At 42.2% G+C, this 7775-nt stretch overlaps 1 pseudogene; it reads right to left on the reverse strand.

Moving 5' to 3' along the window:
• Positions 1–958: 958 nt before the first annotated feature.
• On the reverse strand, positions 959–2326 carry LOC102738483 (26S proteasome regulatory subunit 7 pseudogene; annotated as a pseudogene).
• Positions 2327–7775: the final 5449 nt, after the last annotated feature.

A 7775-nucleotide genomic window follows, 5' to 3' on the forward strand; every position in this document is an offset into this window, starting at 1 on the left:
AAAAACAGTAATACCATGTAAATTATCTCTAAAGGAGGGCTTTGAATAAGCTTAAGAGAGATATCGAGAAAGAACACTGGGCTCATACTAAATGAAATTATCTTTCCATCTGATTATAAATCTAAAACATTGAGTCATTCATTAATATAATGGTTATAAATTCTTGTTTGTTGCTATAGCAATAACTACAAATTTGACTTTAAAATGCTTTTATTTGGGAGAAATTTCTATTCAATTACCAGGAATGTTATTTAATTTGAAGCTGATTTTTTGCATCATATAAACTATTTTAAAAAACCAAGCATGGCATTTTAAAGTGAATTTCTTTTTAAGTTGAGGATTTGTTTTCCTATAATCTATGATTTTAAAAAAAATCAGTCAATTCAGAGTATTACTTTTAAATGCTGGAAGTTTAGACAATAATTATACTAAAAACTACATATGAGTCTTTGACACAAACTTTAAGAGCAGAAATAAATGATTTCTGCCAATAGGATTAATGGTAATTCGGCATACTTGGAGCAAGGCTTTCCCCCTGGATAATCTCATTTAGACACATGTTCCTTTTCAAACTTCATTACATAAATATTTCAAGGTCTCTTAAGCTTTTTTGTTGTTGTTGTTATCCTTTCTTTCTTACCCAAGATTTTTTACTTTGGTATCCATGCTGTGCCTTCTATCAACTTTATTTCTCGGTAACTTGAAATTTTCTGATTCACTTAGCAAAACCTCCAACATTGTAATACCAACAAGCTGAAGAATGTCATACAAAACAAAATGCCAAAACTCACACAGAGTAGGCAGGAAGACAAGCTGATATCACCATCTCTCCACAGGGCCTTTTCTTTTCTTTTCTTTTTTTTTTTTTTACAATTTTGAAATGCTTTATTTTTGTGTGTGTAATGGTTATTAACAAGTCTAATAAAGTTAGGATTCCAATGAAAAGAGGTGTTTTCATGAAAGCCTTCAGGGATCAGTTGTATGTTATATAGAGGGGAGTAGCACTGAATTTGGCATAAGACTTAATGACCTTATTTACAGCCTCCAAGAAATCCTTTTCAGTAGCAATTTTTCGCTGTGCTCTGATGGCAAACATACCAGCTTCTGTGCAGACGCTTCTAATCTCAGCACCCGTGCTCTTTGGACACAGTCGTGCTAACAACCCAAATCTGATATCTCTTTCAACACTCACTGAATGAGCGTGAATCTTAAAAATGTGAGTCCGACCCTCTAGATCAGGTAAGCTAAATTCAATCTTTCTGTCCAATCTCCCTGGCCTCATCAGTACTGGATCCAAAGTATCAGGTCGGTTAGTGGCCATCAGCACTTTAATGTTACCTCGAGGATCAAAATCGTCCAGCTGATTGATCAGTTCCAGCATCGTTCTCTGCACCTCATTGTCTCCTCCAGCACCATCATCAAAACGAGCCCCTCCAATAGCACCAATTTCATCAAAGAAGATAAGGCAGGCTTTTTTGTTCTGGCCATTTCAAAGAGCTCACGAACCATTCGAGCCCCCTCACCGACATACTTCTGTACAAGTTCAGATCCAATAAGTCAAATGAAGCAAGCGTCAGTCCTGTTGGCAACTGCCTGGGCACAGAAGGTCTTGCCTGTACCTGGCGGACCAAAGAGCAGCACACCCTTGAGAGGATCAATGCCAAGGTTAACAAACCTCTCTGGATGAAGTAATGGGGTTTCTACTACTTCTCGAAGTTTCTCAATCTGTTCCTTACAGCCACCCACATCACTGTATGTGACATCAGGTTTTTCTTCCACCTGCATCATGGTAACTGTTGGGTCAATCTTGGGAGGCAGCGGAATGTGAATCTGATATTTATTTCTGTCCACCCCAACTCTCATCCCTTCTTCAGTGTCAGTAGGTGCTACCTGATCACTGAGGTCCACCACAAACTTGGCAAACTGCTTCACATTGATAATGTACTTTGGGTCCTCTGAATCAGCATTGATTATCTTCGTACACCTCACAATCTGCAAAGGCTGTTCACTCTGCAGCCTTTGCTTATCTGCAGCCAAATCCCGGAGTGCTGGTGGGGCCAGGCCAGTATCAGATTCTTTAATACCAGTGAGCTCATTAATTTTCTTGAGAAGTTGCTGAATGTCATCTTCAACCTGCTTTATCTGCCTAGAGTAAGTGCTTTGACCATAAGTTTTCAGCAAGGCAATATCCCCCTCATCCAGAGCTCGGATGGGCTTGTCGTCCTTCTCATCCTCCTTGGTTTTCCACTGATTGGCACTGAGGTAATCCGGCATTTTAGGTGCTCCGAGTGCCTCAATTCCTTACTGATTACACAGCACCTCTGTCGCTTCCAAAGGGCCTTTTCTACCACAAAGGTCCCCATTGTCTCCTAAAGATCTAAAACTAACCATGGACTCCGAGCCTCAAATGTTTCTCTTTTAAATATAGCCAAATTCACTTAGAATTTTCTCCTGTGCCATTTAGCAAACATTAGTCAAGGGTCTAGATGACAGAGATTAGCATTAAAGATGGGAAAACAAATAAGTTCCAGTCCCAACCCGCCAGCAACTTAGAGACCAATAGGGAAGTCAAACATGTACACACATAATTATAATAAATTGTTATTTGGGCAGTAACAGAAATGTGTACACGGTAGAGGGCATGCAAATAAGGTGATTAATTCTGGAAGCAGAGGGAAGGTGCTTGCCTAGGACTGATGATGTGTGAATAGGTTTTAAAAGATGAGTAGAAATGTGTTCAGTGCTCAATGCAGAAAAGCCCTGCCGGCAGCAAGCAGGAAACTGGGAAGCAGTCTGATGTGTCAGGGGAAATGCCAAGTAGTGATGCGCTGATGAAAAATAAACATGGCAGCTGGAGGTTGCAATGGCAGGCGTGAGAATAGGGGGTTAACTCCCCACAAGGTCTAGTATCCTACTTTCTCCTCACTGACCTTTGAAGTTGTGTTTCAGAGCCAGGAGAATTGTACAGAACCTGGGGAAATTCAGATGTGATATTTATAGGTAGCTGACAGGCTGTAAATTAATATACAAACATTCCTTGCAGCTTTGTCTACAGTTGTAAAGGGTAAACTAGATATTCATAATTTGGGGTCTGATTAAATAAAACATGATAGCTTCACATGATCCAGTAGCATGAGTTATTTTTTTTTTAAATAAGGCCCTGCTACGTGTATTAAAATGGATCTCATTCCAGTATAAAATACTCAGTGGAAAAACAAAAGACAAGAGGCTGATCAGGTATACACTGCCTTTTATGTGGTATTTGAAAATATATACATATTACCAGACTACGATCTTTTAAGCATGTAATGGTATCAGTTTTTAAAAAAACAGCCCAGGAATTCATTTTCTTCCCCCATTCCCTTTCTTTCATCTCTGGAAATGAACAAGATAATACTAATCAGGACAGTGAGAGGAGAAGAGATAAAGCAGTTAAGAATTCATACTTAGAGGCACCGGGGTGGCTCAGGTGGTTAAGGTCTGACTCTTGGTTTAGGCTCAGGTCATGACCTCAGGGTCCTGGAATAGAGCCCCGCATTGGGCCCATGCTCAGCAGGGAGTCTGCCTGAGGAGTATCCCTCTCCCTCTACCCCCATTTGCACTCTCTCTTTCTCTCTCACACTCTCTCTCTCAAATAAATAATATTTGAGAGAGAGAGAGGGAGATAGCAAAAGAGAGCACAAGCAGGAGGGAGAGGGAGAAGCAGGCTCCCCGCTGAGCAGGGAACCCGATGTGGGGTTCGATCCCGGGACCCTGGGATCATGACCTGAGCCAAAGGCAGATGCTCAACCGACTGAGCCACCCAGGCATCTCATAAATAAATAAATCTTAAAAAAAAAAAAATCACACTCAATTGTAGATTGTCTCACAGAATTAAATATGTTCAACAAAAATACTACATATAACACTTCAGTTAGAGTTTGCACCAGCACACTGTACTTTTGATCAACAAATAAAATCTTATCTTTACTGCCTGGGTATACACACGTTTGTGGTGATGTTGGTGTAAGGGGGAAGAGGCATGGGGAATGTCAAGCTGGAAGACTATATGTCTCCTGAAACTTGGAGACCCAGTCCTCCAAATATAAGAATCTAACATTAGGGAAGCAAGTCATTCTATTTAACAAAAGCCTGATGCTAATGGAGGACAAAATGAATAGTGTGGACATTTTTATAGATGCAGCAAGATGCTGCAGTCCTGTAGATGTCGACTGTGTTACAATTATTTCTGTCTTGGCTCATGTCATTTTGAATTTTGTGCTAGCAAAACATCCTAAAATTTGATATCTGTCATGTACCAAAAAGCTTGAGTCCACTGCGTAAAATCATCATCCTCGCTTTCCACACTAACACTTTTAGACATTTGACCTATCTTAAATTAATCATGAATATATTTGTACATATCCATGGGGAACTAAGCTGAATTTAAAGGAGGGAAAATGGGGCGCCTGGGTGGCTCAGTTGGTTAAGCGACTGCCTTCGGCTCGGGTCATGATCCTGGAGTCCCGGGATCAAGTCCCACATCGGGCTCCCTGCTCAGCAGGGGGTCTGCTTCTCCCTCTGCCCTCTTCCCTCTCATGCTCTCTGTCTCTCATTCTCTCTCTCTCAAATAAATAAATAAAAATCTTAAAAAAAAAAAAATAAAGGAGGGAAAATGTGTGTTATGGGTGCAAGGACAGGACCTGACCACATAATACCCAGAAGTAATTTGTAAGTGCACCAAATTCAATGTCCAGAGCTCTGTAATCTGCTCTGAAGGAACCGAGAAAAGAAATATACTGTGCCCATCTCACAACTCTCCATTTCATAAAACACTGTTGTAAATGCTATGAAGAGTTATGGGCCAACACAACGTGGTCGGTTCCCCGTCTGTGCTTTGAGGTTGGAGAGCCAGGCTTTGTAGATGTGGAGAGGCAGGGCGGTGACTGAGGACACTGCCTCTGTCTTGGCCTGACAGGGCTCTTCCCAGGCTGTCAGGACGCCAGCTGGATCGGTCTGATCTTCAGCAGCAAGCTGTGGATGAAGTTCCTCCTGCTGTAGAAATCCTAGGTGCTAATGACCTCCCTCTCTTTGATTAGTTTCTTTCATTTCCAGGTTTCAGGAAACCTAGGGAATTTTTCCTGCTGTGACTCCTTTAAATACCAGTTCTTGCCCTAGTGGACTTCAGCATCCAGAAGGAGCCTAAGACACCACTCATTTGTCTCTTTATACCGCCCATCATCTAATGGATTCCTCATTATAGACCTAAGTTTACTCTCTGAACCAATTTCTGTTCATGTCCTTGGCTTGAAGGTTCAATTGGCTGCCTCCCAGAGGTCCAGTTCTTATCTCTTCTGAGGTTAGGTGTGACCTAAACTAGGAAAGGTCAGGGTCTTTGTCTGCATGTTCCTAAGGCCGTACACACTTGAGTTTTCCCATGTAGACAATCCTTTTTTACTTGTTCAGCACTGTAGGCCATACAAGGACATGAAAGACCATTATACCTTGAGCTTCTAGTTTGCTGTTTAAGTTTTAAACTTATTTGACCATCCTCATATCTCAGTCCAGGCTGTTCATAAAGACAAATTTCAAACATGAAAAGGGGCTTTAGCTGACTGCCCCTGATTGAGTGCCCCAGAAAGCAGTCTCTAAGACAAAGATGAGCATGTGGGATGTTTATTACAGAATGCTTTTGGAATCAGCACCTATGGAATGGGAAGGAAGGAACAGGATTGGACAAAGGGAGAAGCTGGGCTGTGATACAGTCCCAATGAAAGGCTCAGTCAACTCAACCCAGTGGGCACTCTGGAACTGTGAGGGTCCCTGAGCGTGGTTCTCAGTTGGGGTGAGTGGATGGAGACTTTATATTCCTGCCTTGGTCAGTCATTGAAAGAGAGCTGCCCAACCCCAAAGAGGACCGACAGCTGAGGGACATTCTGAGCAGCGCTATTGGCAGCTGGGAGAATAAGACCTTTATTAGCAAAGGGAGGTCTGAGCAGCAGCATGGCGTCTAAAACAGGGACCACGCAGGACCCTTCCATTTCTCTTGACTCCCCATTGAGTTCATTCATTTCCGAACTCTGTTGCTTTCTCTCTTCTGGTTACAGACGTCCATCTCTACCCCTGCCTCCCTCATGTCTGGCAACTCTCCACTGACCCCCAGTCCACATACGCCCTGCCTTTGACTTCTTGGACCTTGGCTCCCATCCCAGCTTTGACATCCTGGGGTCCTTTTCCTTTCTTGGGACCACAAAACACCCTTCTGCCAAAAGGGAAATTAGGTTTTGGATTCTGTGGCTCACCTAAGTCAAATTGTGGAAGGTAATAAAATACCTCCTCCACTGAGAAAACAATTCCTTCAGTCACTGAAAATAGGCGACTTCTTTCACTACATTTGGGGCTTAGAGTGAAGAAGGCAGGCAAAGGTCACGTATAGATTTTTAAAGTTCTTGGTACATAGCTCACACCAAGAGACCTGCAATTTGGAGATTCTGAATATCAAATATTCCAAGAGTGAAATATAATTTAGGGACAGTCCTGAAAATCTGAACGATAAGTTATCAAGGAATGATTAACCAAGGTGAGAGAATTCACTGCAAGCCCAGGCAAAGAAAGCCTCCAGAAATGTATCTTTTCTTCTGAAAGGTCACCGGCTACTCTCTGTTACTATTTCTCCTCAAATTTACTAAGATAGGTTCAGTGTTTCAGCAAGTACAATCTTCTAGAAAAATGATGTGGCCACAGCTATCACAAACCCCATGAACTGGTTGGAACGGATCTAAAACATGGCTCTGTTGGGTTCAACAGTGCATCACTCTGGAAGTCAGAGATGAACTACTATTATTAAGACTTAACTGTAGGGGCGCCTGGGTGGCTCAGTTGGTTAAGCAACTGCCTTCGGCTCAGGTCATGATCCTGGAGTCCTGGGATCGAGTCCCGCATCGGGCTCCCTGCTCGGCAGGGAGTCTGCTTCTCCCTCTGATCCTCCCCCTCTCATGCTCTCTGTCTCCCATTCCCTCTCAGATAAATAAATAAAAAATCTTTAAAAAAAAAAAAAGACTTAACTGTAAAGCTAGGAGAGAAAACTACTCTATTAGAATGTAGTAGACATGAGGCATTTTGTGTAATACTAAACGCTTTACAGGCAACAATAGCATTGTACTATCAAAGCAAGTCCAAACACTCATGATCATGGTGATAATTTTAAATCATCCCCCCACATCACTATTTTTTGTTATGTTTTTAACAGAGGAAAAAAAAACCAGAATATTTTATTTTTTTAAATCCCTATTTGGAGACATTAAAATAAAATTTAAAACAAGAGGCAACTCTTAAAGGACAACTGGAAAACTGAATTTTGGGTGGAGGCTAGGGAAAAAAAGTATTCTGGAGTGTAAGCTGAAATGTGTGCCAGTTGCTAGGTAGACAAAGGTCTAGGGCTCCCAAAAGGAGATTCACTCCAAAGCCAGAAAGGGTGTGGAACCTAGTCCTACTGCAGGTAAGATGAACGGGAGCTCACATATGACTACCTGGCCTTTGGGCTCAATTCAGAAATGCTCGCTTGCTGTAACACAGGAGTGTCCAGATAGCCCCCGAGTTGACCAGGCACTGACAAAGGGATGGGAAACATGGATGGTCATGCACTTACTGGACAGGAATAACAGCCACATCTGGATCATGAAGCGGGCTTCTCAAACTAATTGAAATTTTGGTGGGAAAGGGTGTGATCAGGGATGAGAAGTACCCCCCCACCTACAAACCCCAGTCTTCACGCTCAAACTTACTCTAAGCTCAGA

The sequence above is a fragment of the Leptonychotes weddellii genome, chromosome 1 (genome assembly GCF_054177405.1).
Source record: "Leptonychotes weddellii isolate Sample4059 chromosome 1, ASM5417740v2, whole genome shotgun sequence".
In the NCBI taxonomy this organism is placed as follows: Eukaryota; Metazoa; Chordata; class Mammalia; order Carnivora; family Phocidae; genus Leptonychotes; species Leptonychotes weddellii.